Source organism: Canis aureus, chromosome 16 (genome assembly GCF_053574225.1).
Source record: "Canis aureus isolate CA01 chromosome 16, VMU_Caureus_v.1.0, whole genome shotgun sequence".
In the NCBI taxonomy this organism is placed as follows: Eukaryota; Metazoa; Chordata; class Mammalia; order Carnivora; family Canidae; genus Canis; species Canis aureus.
Window position 1 is genome coordinate 45571540 of NC_135626.1, and position 15541 is coordinate 45587080.

Genomic DNA, 15541 nt, shown 5'->3' on the forward strand with positions numbered 1-15541 from the left:
CCCGCCCCGCGCTCCGGGCCGCCCTCCTCCCCCGGGGACGCCGCGGCGCGTGCGGGGCTGGCGGCCGCCTTCGCCGGGGGCTTCCCCTGCTGCCGGCCGCGGGCGTCCTGGCTCCGACTGGGCGCGGGGTCCAGGATGACGATCCGACACCAAGGCCAGCAGTACAGGCCGAGGATGGCATTTCTGCAGAAGGTGAGCGCGGTCGGGGGGCCTGGGCCCGGGGTGCGCGGTGCGCGGTGCGCGGGGCCCCAACTCCGGGAAGTGTGCGCGGAGATGCTGGGGAGGCGCGGGGCGCGGGGCCGGGAGTGGAGGGCACCCCTGGGGCTTCCGCGCCTCGCGTGTGTTGTCATAACAACGTTCTCTCTCCAGGGTTCCAAGCCGCCCCCTGGGCCTCCAGAACCAGCAGGGCTTGGGCGGATGTTGGAGGGCGAAGAGCCTGTCGGAGGGGCCCTACACCAACTCCGGTGATCCGCGGGGTAACCTGCCCTGCCCTCCCCTGGCTCGCTCCCCCGGCTACCTACCGCCGCTCCCCGGGATCGGCCCTCGCACCCACACCGCGAGATAGGTCCGTTCTGGCCCCATGGTTAAGGACCAAGGCTGGAAGACCTGGTGCGATACAGTGAAGCTGGTCTCGCTACAACAGTAAAAACACAAAGTGTGCAGCCCGCAGCGCGTAGGAGTTTCCAGTTGTGTGTGGGGAGTAGGGGAAGGCGCCCCGAGGCGAGGACCTCTGCGGGACAGAGGGCGGAGGGAAGACCCAGGTGGGGCGGCGGCGTGTCTGAGTCTGGAGGCAGGTCGTGCTATTGCTGAGCTTAGCATATGGGGGCGAGGGGGGTGGGTGTGAAGCTGGAGAGGCAGGCCAGGCCAGATCGTACAGCTCCTGGGCCTTCCAAAGGTGGTCCCATTTCCCCCAGAAGAAGCCAAGGAGGGATTTGGAGCAGGTGAGTGATGTGGTCAGATTCAAGTTCAAAACCAAGTGCAGGGCAGCCCGGGTGGCTCAGCGGTTTAGCGCCGCCTTCAGCCCGGGGCATGATCCTGGAGACCCAGGATCGAGTCCCACATCAGGCTCCCTGCGTGGAGCCTGCTTCTCCCTCTGCCTGTGTCTCTGCCTCTCTCTCTCTCTGTGCCTCTCATGAATAAATAATAAAATATTAAAAACAAAACCAAGTGCAAAAGCCCAGTCTGATGTGAGCCACAGGAAGCATGCACTTGGTTGCAAGCATGGGTTGTCTTCTTTTCCCTGAGCTGAGAGAGTTCATTCAAGTCCTCCTGTGTGCACTGCAACTCTGGCTGCCTAGGAAGTGACAGGGTCGTCAAGGACTGGGAGAAAGGTAACTGGCGAGGAGGTCGCTTCTTTCTCCTCTGGCTGCCATGTCCCCAACTTGGGCGCAAGGCAACTCTTGGGTAGACAGGCCCACCAGCCCCCTGCTCTGATCTCTGGCACCCCACCAGAGAGGGCTCCTGGTCTTACTTAAGATATGACAGAAAAGAGGGGCATCTGGGTGGCTCACTCGGTTAAGCAACTGACTCTTGATTTCAGTTCAGGTCATGATGTCAGGGTCATGAGATCAAGCCCCACATCAGGCTCCATGCTGGGTGTGGAAGATTCTCTTCCTTTCCCTCTGCTCCTCTCCATCTCTCTCTCTCAAAAAAAAAAAAAAAAAAAAAGAGTGGCAGAAAGAGGTGGAGAGTCTGCAATCCAGGAGCTTTGCCTAAGAGAGTGAGCTGATGACACACAGTAGTCAGAATAGCGTGATGAGGCAGCCTCGTGTGGCCACCGGCACCCACAGGGCTCTGCTCCTGTTCCAGCCTATCTCCTGTCCCGGCTGCTCTGACCAGCTAGAGGTGAGCTGGACAAAACATTCCTCCAGGCCTCTAAAATGTTTTTCTCTTCAACGTAGGGAGACACTTGGGCAAGGACTACAAGAAGCAGGGATTTTTTTTTTTAAGATTTTATTTATTCCTGGGAGACATACAGAGAGAGGCAGAGACACAGGCAGAGGGAGAAGCAGGGAGCCCGATGTGGGATTCGATTCCAGGACCCCAAGATCTCGCCCTGAGCCAAAGGCAGACACTCAACCCGAGCCACCCAGGTGCCCAGCAGTAGCGATCATAAGGAGGCTTGGATGGATTATAGAATTGCTTGTGTCATCTATACATTCCTCCATGTATTAAACACTTATGGGGCATCTTCAGTGTTTTGGACATTGTTAGGTGCTGGGATAGCAAAGACATTCAAGACACGGTCCCTGTCTGCGAGTGGCTTCTAGTCTAGTAGTGGGAGACAGCCACATACGCCAGTCCAGTGGCTTATCACCGCTCATCACATGACAGACACCTGGAGGATAGAGGAGGTGCCTAAGTGTGATCTTCACTTTATTCTGGGTGGAATATCATGAAAGGATTCTGGAAGATTCTGTGGTGGTTTGGCTGGGTCTTGAAGAATGCAAGGGTGTTCTGGAGGCAGACAGGGTGTCGGAGGAGGGCAGGACACAGGAGCAGGAGGACATACACTTAGCTGTGGATCTCTTGTGTGTCAGTTGTTGATCACAGTCGGATGGTGATGGCCAACAGGCGGTTCTGTTTCTAGAGGGAGGTTGAATACTTGAGAAAGGTTCTCAGTGGTTAGTGAGGATATAACAAAAATGAGGACTTTTTGAGGCTGGACACAGATAGCCAGGCTTATGGGACTTGGGCATTTAGACTGTGTCTGGCAGCAGTGGAGTTAGGATGTGAGTCCCTAGCGGGGAAGGGAGTGCAGTGGTTTGGGATCCTATTACATCTTTGCACAACAAAGGCCATGATTAGTATGGTCTCCAGGAAGCCCTCTCTGGTTTATGGGAACACTCTGCTCCTTGTCATCTTACAGAGAGTGACAGCCACTTAATATGAGGAGAAACCATGAGTGTGGGTGGACAGGATATTGATGCTTTTGCTTTTGAAATGCTTGTAGTGATGGTCTGGATTCTTTGAAATGCTTGATGTCATACCTCAGTCAGCTGGAATCTGAAAAGGGAAATGCTAGGCTGGTTGTGGGGTCAGATAGGCTAAGGATGACCTCTTTCTTGCAGCATTTGTTTGCGGACTCAGGAATTAGTTGTGGAGAAGTCAGGATTCTAGAAAGCCAGGAAGCTGTGGTCTGGACAATGCCGTGTGTGAGTGTGTGTGTGTGTGTGTGTGTGTGTGTGTGTGTGTGTGTGTATGATGGGGGTAATAGTGTGGGGAAGGGCCAGGAGGTGGTCTTCACTGTGTCTAATAAGAGAAGATACCTCAGGAGGGATGCACACAGAACACCATGTTGTGGGGAGCCCAGAGAAATGCCCCAGCAACACCCTTTCTGGAGGAGAGCTTGAAAATCGAGGTGGACTTTTCTCTTGTTGGTGGGCAGTACTCATTTAAGACAAGGAGATGGGAAAAAAAAAAAAAAAGACAAGGAGATGGCCAAGATCACCTCTCTGAGACTTTAGGAGTCAGGCATATGTTCTGCATGTGAGATTCATTATAATTCTCTTTTAGGGAACCACTTAAATGAATTTACATTAGAAAAGGTCAGAGGAAAATTATTCTGTGCCCTAGTGGGAAGACTTTTGTCTTAGTCTGTTCAGGCCGCTGGAACAAAATACCACAGCCTGGGTAGCTTATAAACAATATAAATGTATTTCTCGAAGTTCTGGAGGCTGGAAGTCTGAGATCCGGGTGCCAGCATGGTCGGGTATGGTAAGAGCCCTCTTCCCTGTCGTAGACTTTGTGCCATGTCCTCACATGGGGGAAGGGTCAAGGGAGCTCCCTGGGGTCTCTTTTATGAGGGCACTGATCTCATCGACCAAAGACTTGACAGAAATAAAACTAGCAAATCACCGCAGTGGTAATTAGTAAAAGTTTATTGTGCCCACACCAAAAAGACAGTTTGCAAACTGGGAGCACTCAAACCAAAGCAGAGCATGAGGCTCAGGGACATACTGTTATAAAACAGCTTAGAGGGGCACCTGGTGGCTCAGTGGTTGAGCATCTGCCTTTGGCTCAGGTTGTGATCCTGGGGTCCTGGGACCGAGTCCCACATCGGGCTCCCTGCATGGAGCCTGCTTCTCCCTCAGCCTATCTCCCTGACTCTCTCTGTGTCTCTCATGAATAAATAAAATCTTTAAAATAAAACAGCTTAGAAAGCATGGAGGCAGTGACTGTTTATTCTTTACAGTTATTGGTTATAATAGAATTTTCTTAAATGATGAGGAAGTCGGCAGCGCTTACCTCACGTCAGCCTGGGGAAACAGTTCACATTTTGCTGATAATTTCCAGAGGCATAAGCAAGAAATGACCCGGGTCAAGTTAGCCTTGCAAAATAAGCTACATCAACCTTTGCCTGTATGACTAAACTGGTTTTTTTTTTTTTTCTTTTTTTCTTTTTCTGCTTAGGGAATTTTCGAGGCTGGACTTCATTTGTTTTTGGTTTTAACGATTTCCACTTATGACTGTTGCAGGACACAAATATTCAGACCATGGCAACTCCTGAAAAATCTACATGGCACACACACGCTCCCTTCTCCCCAGCAAAACCTTCCTTTGTACAAAGTGGGATGCCCCCCCCCCCCCGACCCCGCTGGCAAGAAATCTGCCTCTTTTCCCTTGGCCATGTAAAAATAGTTCTTATTGATCCCCTTTGAAGGTCAGATTCCAATTCTTCATAGACTGATTTTTTTCAACACAAAGGTAGAGAAAGCAACCTGCTGATATTATCAAAGAAGTTTAAATTTCTAATTGGCCAAGTGGGTAAAACTCCTCCATCTGCTGCTTAGGACCCCCACACACGCAACCACCAAACCAGACTCTCTAGTAAGAAGATGGTCATTTCATCCAGTAAAATATAGTATTTTCTGTAAAAGTTATTTATAACCTGAAAAGTTATGAGTGAAAGGAGGAAGTATTTGGCCGTGTCATTAGAAACTAATGCTGGCTTAACAGGATGTGCGTGTACGTGTGTGTTGGGGAAGAAGGCATCTCTGGCTGCTTCCACATGGAGTGACCCCCACAGCCCATGGCTCCTCAGCCCCCCATGTCTGGGTGAAGCAGCCTCCCTCTCCCATTTGCTCCCTTGCTGCGGTGGGCATCTGGCTGACCCAGTGGCCAATATGCTACCACCGATCCAGAGCAATCTGTGAGCCAAGAAAGTGTCTGTGCAGATGAAGCGTGCAGCCGGTTTTGCACGAGGAGCCCTAGGTGCCACCTGGGTGCCACCTGGGCCCCAGCCCTTCTCACAGGCTGGCTGAGTGGCTGCCACTGTGTCTGGACTGGTTTCAACTGACAGTGCACTTGATTCCAGCTCTGCACCTGATTCTAGCCCGTTTCTCAGGATGGTGGTTCAGCTGCAAATACTGGCTTAGCGACATGATGAAATAGGAATCCCAGCCCCCACTCCCCACATTGACTTAGGACCTTGTCCCACACCCTGCCTTCCAGCCTCAGGAGCAGGTGGGCTGGGTGATGGTGGTGGGGGGCAGGTCGAGTTTTTCCAATTCTGGGCTCCCCTGCCCGATTCTTTTCCTCCAGCGCAGCCAGGTCAACGTATACCTTCCTCTCTACCTGGCCACGTGGAGGGCTCCCTTCAAAGTCCCCTTCCCCCAGGAAGCACTCCCTGACCATCCTGATAATCTCTGCTCCCCCTGAGGTCCTGTGCGGCTTGGATCTGTAAGGCCCACGCGGGACACATTTTATCCTGTGTTTTGTGTTGATCTCTGTCTTGAGTACTGCTACCCCAGCTCCCAGAGGACAAAGATTATGTTCTTTCTTTTTAGCAATCATAGAACTGATTCTGTAAGAAGGATTCAATTAAATTTCTCTCTCTGGATTAGTTGGCTAGTTAAGTGTTTTGTTTTGTTTTTTCTTATGGAGCTCTACTGCCTGGTCCCTGAAGGGCACATTGTGGCAATAACTTCTATCACCACCACCCCTGGCCCAGCTGTCACCACTTCTGTATTGCCTTAGAGAGTATCTGTTTCATGTTCAATATTTTCATTTGGTCTTCATGACTACCCCTTTTAAAGAGAGGGGACCAGAATTCTACATTTTTTTTCCCTCAGTGGATGAAAACACAGAGATGCAGAGGGGTTAAATGATGGGTCCTGGGTCACACTGCTGACAGCGGAAGCTTCTCCGATGCAGGGAAGACCAGGGGGCCCACTGGAACCACAGGTAGGTTCACGCACAGGTAGGGCTCTGTGAACTCAGGGCTCATACACTGTTGCATAGAGTTAGGATGAATTTGCAGGAAAATAGCCACTGCGGGATTGAAACAGTGAAATCTGGAGGGAGCCCAGGAGTCCTGCAGGTGGAGGTGTGGCAGGCCAGGCTGAATGGCTTTGGGAGGACAAGGAAGACTGTGCTGATGGGCCAGAAGGGCCTTGGGTCTTATTGTAGTTACTGCACCACCCCTGATATGTCTTGCCTCTGTCGCTCTGCTTTTGCTGCACCCACCTCCTGGGACACCCTACCCCTCCTCTCTCCCTGGGGCTCCCTGGGAAGTGTCTCTTGGACACTTCCGCGTGTATGTTCCAGCAGCATGGCACAAAGTGAAGTCTTTCACTTCCCAAACAGGCTGCTGCTTTTGGGTTTCCCATTCTGGACACAGGTGGATGCCACCATTTGCTTGGCAGGGAGGCTGGAAACCTGGGAAACCTGTTCTCTTTCCCTCACCCACCAAGTCCTACCCAGTGATCAAGGACAAAGGTCCGTCTACACCTTCAGGGCTGCCAGCCTCCACTCTGTCTTGTCCTCACTGCTTCTGCCAGGACCGCTGCTCACAGGGCCCCCACCTCTGCATGCACCCTCTTTTTGTTACCGTCTATAAAACAAAGCAAACTATGATGCTCCTCTCTGAACTTCCAGTTGCTTGTTGTTGCAGGGTCCTCCAGAGTCCTGTGTTGAAGGACCTCAGAATGTGATTCTATTCGGATGTTATCTTAGTCTGCTTGGGCTGCCAAAATAACATCCCACAGATGGGGTGGGGTGGCGGGGCTTCAACAGCAGAAATGTCTTGGAGGCTGGAGATCAAGGTCCTAGCAAGTAGATTTTATTTTAACACCTCTCTCCTTGGCTTGGAGGCAGCTGCCACCTGGCTGTGTCCTCATGAGACCCCTCTCTGCATGCCCAGAGAGGGGGCGGGGGCAGTGGGCTCTCAGGTCTCTTACAAGCACTAATCCTATCTGAGCCAGGCCCTATCCTTCTGATCTCCTTTAACTTTAATTTCTTCTTGAAAGGCCCTCATCTCTAAATACAGTCATACTGGGGATTAGAGCTTCCACATATGAATGGGGGTGTGTGTCATAAATACGAGTTCATAACAGAGACAAAACCTTCAAAGAGGAGATTAAGTTAGCATGAGGCCTTTAGGGTGCGACCGAATCCAATTTGACTGGTGTTCCTGTAAGAAGAGGGCATGAAGACACATAGAGAGACACCAGGGACACCAGGCACAGGGACGACCCCCTGCAAGCCAAGGAGAGAGGCCAGGAAGACACCCACCCTGCCGGCGCCATCTCAGACTTCCCAGCCTCCAGAACCATGAGGAAATAAAGGTCTGGTGTTTGAGCCACCCTGTCCGCGGTATTTTGTTACAGCAGCGGGAGCAAGCCGATACACTTAGGAAAGGACATTCACGGTCTTGCGTCCTGGATCCATCTGCTCTTCCCCATGCACAGTGTACTTCTATGCTCTCGTGCCTTTGCACACGTTTGCTCCTCGGTCTGGAATGCCCTTTTTCTCTGTGGTGAGGCAACATGCTCTCCCTAGTAGTAGGACGTTGGCCCACTTGAATTCACATTTGCATACGAGAGAGTTCTTTGTTGTGTTAAACTTTGGATTCCAGAGCATAGTCCAGCCTGTCCTAATACAGCCTCATTATCTACCCAAATCTTTATCTTTTAAGTTCCTGTTTAAATGTTTTTATTTTTATTTTTATTTTTTTTAAGATTTTATTTATTTGAGAGAGAGAGAAACCCCACAAGTAGGGGGAGGGAAAGAGGGAGAAGCGGACTCCTCCCTGAGCTAAGCTGGGATCCCCACTTGGGGCTCCATCTCAGGACCCCAGAATCATGACCTGAGTCGAAGGCAGATATTTAACCGGCTGAGCCACCCAGGTGCCCTGTTACCTCTTTCAAGGGGCACTGGGTAACTCAGTTGGTTCAATGTCTGCCTTTTATTTGGGTCATGATCCCAGGGTCCTGGGATTGAGTCCTGTATCAGGTTCCATGCTCAGTGGGGAGTCTGCTTCTTCTTCTTTTGCGTTCTCTCTCAAATAAATAAACAAATAAATAAAATCTTTTAAAAAAGAAAAGGTGTGACATATTGTAAGAATTACAGAATGACACAAAGACATGAAGCGAGCAGATGGCATTAGAAAAATGGAGCTGACAGATTCACTTGATTCAAGATTGCCACAAAGCTTCAGTTTGTAAAACACAGTATCTGTGAAGTATGATAAAGTGAAGCATAACAAGCTGTAGTTTTATGAATTTTTTTCTACTGTGATCAATTACCTTGATTTTTAGAATATCGAATCATCCTAGCATTCCTGGAATAAACCCTAGTTGGATTTTTTATTTTTTTAAGATTGACTTTATGTATTTATTTCTAAAGATTTTGAGAGAGAGACAGAGCAAAAGTGTGGGGAGGTGGTGGAGAGGCAGAGGGAGAGGGAGCAGCAGGCTCTCCACTGAGCAGAGAGCCCAACCTGGGGCTCAATCCCAGGACCCAGAGATCATGACCTGAGCTGAAGGCAGATGCTTAACTGAGCCATCCAGGTGCCCCTGGATGCTTGATTTTATTTGCTAATACTTTACTGAAGATTTTGCATCTATATTCATGAATGAGGGCTTTTTGTTTTATGTTTCCTTTCCTGACACCAATCAGTTCCCCAGTTTTCTGACACCAACTAGGTGTCTAACAATTCAATTCAGTTCTGACACTGCCTGAAGTTAGCGTCAGACTCCACACATTTAAGGCTCAGTCCTACAAGACAGCCCCTACTTTAGATGCCAGTGTAAGTCCCAGGTCACCAGGACTTCTGATGACTGGCTGTAAATCCACAGCACCCCATGCACATGGTTCAGTAACTCACTAGACCAACTCACAGAACTCACAAAAGTACTTTATTCACTATTACCAGTTGATTTGAATGGATACAATTTAGGAACAGCCAAGTGGCAGAGATGCACAGGGGAAAGTACAGGAGGGTGGGTGGTGTGTTTGGAACTTCTAAGCTCTCTCAGGGTGAGCCACCCTCCCAGAACCTGGATGTGTTCACCAACCCTGAAGCTTCCTGAACCCATTGTTTACAGGTTTTTATGGAGGTTTCATTATGTAGGCATGATTGTTCAAATCATTGGATATACGTGACTAACTCTAGCCCCTCTCCCCTCCGTAGAGGTCAGGGGATGGGGCTGAAGCTTCCAACCTTCTAGTCAAGCCTTGGTCTTTCTAGGTATCAGCCCTCAGGGCCTCCAGCCACCAGCCATCTCTTCAGCATCCAAAAGACACTCAACACTGCTGAGATTACAAGGGTTTTGTGCCAGGAACCTGGACAAAGACAAATCTTCACTCATTTCCAAGGGCAGTAAGATGTAGGGTAAGCTCTGAGGGAGTGAGATCAGTGACCAGTATTTTTAGTCCAGCCTGGCAGAGACCATCTTAGCATCTCCTCCCACTGCTAGGACTGCGCATCTTGTTGTAGCTTGGTGGTCCCAGCCTTCTGCATCCCCATTCCCCAACTCTCCACATGCCCAAACCTCCTGCCTCTTACCCCACTATCTCCCCAAGAGCTTCTAAAACAATTGCAGCACCCTCTGCACTCGGTGGGTGAGGTTTCCACAGGAGTCTGGCATCCTCTTGGAAAATAATCAGGAACTATTGTGGTGTGAGCAGCTCCAGTATCTGCTTTTCCACGTGAATGTCTGGATTCAGCCTTTCATAAAAGAGCTCTTGGAGCCTGCTCAAAATCTCATAGATTGTTGGCATCACCTGGTATGAGAATGTTCTAAAGCGCTGACATAAGATCTCTTGCCTGGTGTTATTTTCCTGGTTGCATTTCTGCCCCCAACAGTCGTCTTTTTCCACCCTTCTCTTGCTCAGGTGGAGGATGGGGATCCTAGGATCCTAGGTTCTTGGGTCCTTTTTGAGTATTCATTTGTCAGATGGGTACTGTTGAGGTCAAACCCCAAAAACCAGCTCTTCAAATTCCTGGAGATGCTCTTTAGGGCCACTCTTCAAGTATGTTATGACCAATGTAGATAAATGACAGCTGTTGTTTGAAGCACATATAAAATATACAGAAAGCCAGTCACTACTGGAATTTATCATTAGAAATGGGAGAAAATACCTAAGAGCTATCTAAATAATTATAGCTATATTGCAACAATGGGCAAATGGAATTTTGACTCTGTACCTAATGGAGTTGAAGGGTCTTATCTGATTAGAAAAGTATATGCAGTTAGTCTTAACATCAAGTAGTGTCATAAAGGAAAGTTGAGTAAATAGATAAACACAGGTTTTGGTTCTTGGATGGGTTAAATGGGTGTTGGAGGAAATCATCAAGAGGACACTGATTACCAGTTGACCCTCAGGCTGGACCTGCGCAATTGGGTCCCTCACCCTTAGAGTATACATTCTGCCTTCTGTTCCCATGGTGGGAGCCATTTTCAAGGATGTAACCTTGAGACAGCAATGTGTGTTGAGATCATCTGGACAGTACACATGACCGATCATCCCCATTAAGGCTTCTGAATAGTTTTTAAGACTCTGGTGGGTGGATGCAATTTACTCATCTTACCACCACCCATGACAAGCCTTGCTTATTACCTGGCAATCTGCGCTTTGCCTTTGGTCCCTCCTTGCGCTGTGTATGGAGAACAGTTTCAGATTTCACCCAGGAAGCTCCCAAGGCTTCGAACCAACAACAGGGCCAATAGACACTTAAACTTCAAAGGGAGCCTTTTTTTAAAAAAAGAATTTATTTATTTATTCATGAGAGACACAGAGAGGCAGAGACACAGGCAGAGGGAGAAGCAAGCTCCCTGCGTGGAGCCCGATGCGGAACTTGATCCCAGAACCCTGCGTCACGACCTGTGACAAAGGCAAATGCTGAACCACTGAGCCACCCAGGTGTCCCAATACTTAAACTTTAGAAAGAGATCAAATATATAGAATGAAATCTCAATCATCAAGAGAAAGGACAAAGAGGCTATTTGAAAGGACCTCAAATCCTAACTCGGTGACCAGGGTGCAACTTCAAGGAGGGACAGCTGGAGAGAAGCTGTTAACAGAAGAGCTTAAACCAAGTTAATTGCTTTGTACTCTAGCTTGATAAAGAATATGGGAAGAGAGTCTCTGAAAGGGATATTCAAAAAGACAAATTTTTATCTTGCCTCTAGCACCATGGGAGAGAGTGCCTTTTACCCATGGAAATAAATATCTAGCCATTCTGATAGGTTTATCTGTGGAGCGAAGACACCTGATGCCATTAAACTTGGCTAGCATTCTTCTTGTTGATTTCATGCTAGTTGTCTTCCATACAACACACCCTAGTGTAACAGTCTGGTCCCCCACGTAGATCTTCTTTCAGGAAGGTACACCCTGTTGGCAAATAAAATCATCCAGATGACTGAAAATTATTATTTTTCACTAGAAAGGAATTCACTCACACTCTAGGTTTATACATCAGTCCCTTTTGAGTTTGGTGAGCATTAGTCTGTGTCCTGAAGCCTGCTTATCTCTGTGCAAACTAGTGAAACTAGGTTTCTGGCCCTACACAATGGAGCCAGGGCACTCCAACCTATTTTTACCCTCATCTTTAGGCAGGTTTTGCTCGAAATTGCAAATTCAGTAATGTCCTAGGAAGTTACTTCAAAGCTCTATCTGACAGAAGTTTGTGCCAAATACATGAAACTACCTCATTAAGAGCTTATTCAGTAACTTCAGTAACTAAGTAATCCTGAGCAAAGTTCAAGACAACCCTTGTATTACATTTTATTCTATGTTACTGCAAGTTTCCAGTGAATGTCACTTAATGTCATACATACAACTCTCTTAAATGGTTTTTAGCTACATTCTATTTAAAGTAGGTCCTTCTAGGAGTCCATGAACAAATTTCCTCAGTTTGTCATTAAGGTGGCTTAACTGTAGAATTTTCACTAGGAACAATTCACGGGCTTTTTTTTCCCCCCTTAAATTATTCCCATTGTTTTATAACTATATATTGACAGTATTTTGCTCAATAATATTGAGATATTATTCACTGTCCATGACCTACGTAGGAGGAAAGCCAAAGAGGGTTTACTTCCTTTTCCAAATGTTACATGGTTTGCAATACTTGTTAATTATGGACCATTTTCTCAAACACCAACTAGCCTTCCTAAAATCCAGTGAGATGATTAAAAAAAAAAAAAAAAAAAAAGTACTTCTGAAATTTGAGAAGGGGGAGTGCCTTCTGAGCAGGTCTGTGTCCAAGTGAATGATCTGTCAGTATTTCCCAAAATGTGTTCTGGGAAAAACAAAACAAAACAAAACAAAACAAAACAAAAAGAAAACACCCCCCCCCCCTCCACTGGAGAGCTATTAATAGGGTGTTACTCAAAAATCTCTGTGATCAAAATGCTTGAGAAACAGGGGGCTAAACAAAGTCAGATGAATTAATCCATTACTGCAGCACTTTTCAGAACAGTTCAGTGTTTTTACTAGTAACTGTGCCAATTGACCCTACTCCAAATCCAACACTGAACCTGCCCATGATGGTAAGCACATCATGGTAAAAGCTTTAAGTGAGGGCAGCCCCAGTGGTGTGGCGGTTTAACGCCGCCTGCAGCCTGGGGCGCGACATCCTGGGGTCTCGGGATCGAATCCCAATCGGGCTCCCTGCGTGGAGCCTGATTCTCCCTCTGTCTGTGTCTCTATGAATTAAAAAAAAAAAAAAAAAAAAAAAAAGCTTTATGTGAAATATTCCACAACACGATCTTCTAAGACAGCAGCAAAGGTGAATCTGCTTCACCAAAGAACCCATCCCACTCCCAACCCCCTAAGGTCAACACAGGGCGGGCCTGAAGGCAGACGCTATCCTCGCCTTAAAACCCAAGACAGGGGGGATCCCTGGCTGGTGCAGCAGTTTAGCGCCTGCCTTTGGCCGGGGGCGCGATCCTGGAGTCCCGGGATCGAATCCCACGTCGGGCTCCCGGTGCATGGAGCCTGCTTCTCCCTCTGACTGTGTCTGTCTCTCTCTCTCTGTGTGACTATCATAAATAAATAAAAATTCAAAAAAAATAAAAAAAAAAAAAACCCAGGACAATCGAAAGATGAATGGATAAAGAAGATGTGGTCTATATATACAACGGAATATTCCTCAGCCATTAGAAACGACAAATACCCACCATTTGCTTCGACATGGATGGAACTGGAGGGTATTATGCTGAGTGAAAAGAGTCAAAAGAGTCAATCGGAAGGACAAACATTATATGGTCTCATTCATTTGGGGAATATAAAAAATAGTGAAAGGGAATAAAGGGGAAAGGAGGAAAAAATGAGTGGGAAATGTCAGAAAGGGAGACAGAAATGAGAGACTCCTAACTCTGGGAAACGAACTAGGGGTGGTAGAAAGGGAGGTGGGGGTGACCGGGTGACTGGCACTGAGGGGGGCACTTGATGGGATGAGCACTGGGTGTTATGCTATGTGTTGGCAAAGTGAACACCAATAAAAAATAAATTAAAAAGCAAAACAAAACAAAACACCCAGGAGAGGGGCACCTGGGCGGCTCAATGATCGAGCGTCCGCCTTGAGCCCAGGGTGTGATCCTGGAGACCCGGGATGGAGTCCCACGTCGGGCTCCCTGCATGGGGCCTGCTTCTCCCTCTGCCTGTGTCTCTGCCTCTCTCTCTCTCTCAGGAATAAACAAAACCTTTTTTTTTTTTTTTTTTTTAAGTATACGAATAAAAATAAAATCGAGGACAATGGAGTTCAAGTGCTCAGGCAGTCTGTGGGTGGCAGGGAGACCAGGAACCCGCCGCGGCGAGCGTAGGGGGATGTTCTGAGCCTTCCCCCTCCCCTCCCGCAGGGCGGGCACTCACGCCCCTCCAGCCGGCACCTGCCCCTCCTCCCGGCCGCCGTGCCTCCCGGCGGGACCCGACTCCCGTCTCCCCGACCCGGACACGATGAACTACTAAGGCACCTGCTTCTGTTCCCGTTACCAGCCTGTTTTAAGTGGACAAGGAGGTCGTGGTCTCACGTAGGCGGGATCGGGCCCTGAACTTCACCGCGAAGGCCTCGAGAAGTCATCCCAAGGGCACAAGCCCACGGCTCCGGGTCTCCGAGGGGCTCATCCCGAGGCATCACTCGGGGACAGAGGCCCCGGCGCCACGGCTTCAGGGTGGCCGCTCCGGGAAGCCCCCCAGCTCCGCGGGGTGAGGGTCCCTCCGAGCTGGCGCCCCGCCTTCTGGGGCCCGCGCCCACCTCGCTCGCCTCCGCAGAGCCGGGAGCCCGAGAGCGGCCATCGGGGAACACCGCTTCCCGCTCCGGCGGGCGGAGCAGAACCGGAAGTGGCCCCCGGCGGAAGTCCCTCCTCCGAGAGTCGCGTTTCCTCTCTAGGACCTTGGAGGTCTCCTTGCCTCTATGGTCTGGTCGCCTGGCCGCGGTTTGGCGGGAAGGAAAAGGGGGCGCCGGCCCCGCGCGGTGGAGCCCTGATCTGTGTCTGTGGGGGCACCCTACTGGTCCTTTTGACGTGTGCATCCGGCAGCATTACTGATAGAGTTATCCTCACGATTTAGAAAAATGGAGATATGGGCTTCATAATGAGGCACCCCGGAATGTCTCAACAGTTTTCTAGCTGATTTTTTTTTTCTCTTTTAAAGAATGCGCTTTATTTTTATTTATTTATTTTTAAGAGTAAGCTCTATGCCCAAGGTGGGGCTTGAGCTCACAACCCCGAGATCAAGAGTGTCATGTTCTACTGAATGAGCCAGCCAGGTGCCCCTCTAGCTGTTTTTTATTTTTATTTTATTTTATTTTATTTTATTTATTTATTTATTTATTTATTTATTTTATTATTTTATTTTAAGATTTTATTTATTTATTCATGAGAAACACAGAGAGAGAGGCAGGGACACACAGAGAGAGGCAGGGACACAGACTGGATCTCCAGCCCGGGGTCAAGCCCTGAGCCAAAGGCAGACACTCAACCACTGAGCCTCCGAGGCATCCCTCTAGCTGTTTATCATTATCATTATTATTATTATTATTATGGATACACACATACCTTTTTTGTTGGCATGAAATCTACCTTTAATATGATAACACGGGTGAAGGGACCATAAATGATTTTTTTAGAAAGGTTTTACATAGGAAGTACCTTTTGAATTTGAACCCCAGGCGGGGGCTAGACCTCCTGCTTCTCTCTTCTCTAAGACCCAGCCCTTTGTCCCCTAACACTGCAGGGATCATTGGGCACACCTGTCCTTCCCCACCCCCAGGGTCCCTAACTGGCTCATCTGATGATTCAGAGCTTGGTGTTGA

At 48.7% G+C, this 15541-nt stretch overlaps 2 long non-coding RNA genes across 3 annotated transcripts; one reads left to right on the top strand and one right to left on the bottom strand.

The window, feature by feature from the left end:
* Position 1: 1 nt before the first annotated feature.
* Positions 2–3456, top strand: LOC144286782 (uncharacterized). The gene is made up of 2 exons (XR_013354737.1): positions 2–192; positions 370–3456. It is a non-coding gene; the product is annotated as an uncharacterized LOC144286782 (long non-coding RNA).
* A 5662-nt stretch (positions 3457–9118) lies between these two features.
* LOC144286780 (uncharacterized) lies at positions 9119–14552 on the bottom strand. 2 transcript variants are annotated; one of them, XR_013354736.1, is made up of 3 exons: positions 14202–14552; positions 10846–11619; positions 9119–10288 (listed from the first exon to the last, which is right to left on the bottom strand). It is a non-coding gene; the product is annotated as an uncharacterized LOC144286780 (long non-coding RNA). The 2 variants fall into 2 exon arrangements; XR_013354735.1 differs by having other exon boundaries at positions 9119–11619.
* Between the last annotated feature and the right edge of the window lie 989 nt (positions 14553–15541).